The following is an 874-nucleotide window of genomic DNA, read 5'->3' on the forward strand; positions in this document are numbered from 1 at the left end:
TTACCTAACAGCAGAAGATGTCATTAAAAGGGTGGTTAGTTCAGAAGACCGTAATGTTCAAATCGTTCTTATTTAGTGAGGCTATTACCATGATGAAGTTGCACCACTGGAACATAAGAGTGATAATCTTAAAAAAACAGTAATGTTCTAAAACTTTGAAATGTTGGTAAAGCAAATATTTGACTGATGCTAATTCACGGTAAAACACCAAAATTGAAGGGCAGCTTTTAGTTTGGTACTATTTAAAGAGCCAAATCGTGTTCTCATTTGTTTTCCTAATCTCCAGATCAAGACCCATAGTACTGATTGAAGCTGACGTGTCATTCAGCCCAAACCGAATTCCTACTCAGAATGTAGACTGCTCAAAACCATTGGAGAACACAGCTGAAATCTGCTTTACTATGAGTACAATATCTACAGTCAACACAGGTTCATCATTCTCCTTGTTTTCTCTGAACTACAAAGCCACTGTCCAGCGATTTAACTTTTTATTTATTTATGTACAATTGCAGCATTGAAATCAAACACTCATTTATTCCAGCTCAAGTGAAGATTAATTATACTTTAACACTGGATGCCACTCGCAAGCCTCCAAAAAACCGAGCTTACAGCAGTGGGAAACAACAAGAGGAGTCCGGATCAGTTATTATTGACTTAAGAAGAAAAAAGTGTTCAACTATAAAATTTCTTATTGAGGTAAAGCCTAACAACAAAAGATTTTGTTTAATGAATTTTATTTTTAAGACTCGACCAAATCTGAATTTAAACTTAACACTGCTCCCTTCTTGCAGGCCTGTCCAGAAGATGCTCTTAATGAACTTTCCAATTATCTTGAATTTTTGTTTTATGGGTTGCCCTCCAACACAAATCTCAG

General features: G+C 35.7%; 1 protein-coding gene and 1 long non-coding RNA gene across 2 annotated transcripts in view; both read left to right on the forward strand.

Moving 5' to 3' along the window:
• Positions 1-874, forward strand: part of LOC102303548 (integrin alpha-X-like) — a 12,826-nt gene that overhangs the window by 8,834 nt on the left and 3,118 nt on the right. The gene's annotated exons all lie outside the window — the stretch shown is intronic.
• Positions 7-874, forward strand: LOC121812780. The gene is made up of 3 exons (XR_006053323.1): positions 7-429; positions 542-696; positions 792-874. It is a non-coding gene; the product is annotated as an uncharacterized LOC121812780 (long non-coding RNA).

Source organism: Haplochromis burtoni, unplaced genomic scaffold (assembly GCF_018398535.1).
Source record: "Haplochromis burtoni strain Fernald_Lab_line unplaced genomic scaffold, NCSU_Asbu1 Contig_822, whole genome shotgun sequence".
Taxonomy (NCBI): Eukaryota; Metazoa; Chordata; class Actinopteri; order Cichliformes; family Cichlidae; genus Haplochromis; species Haplochromis burtoni.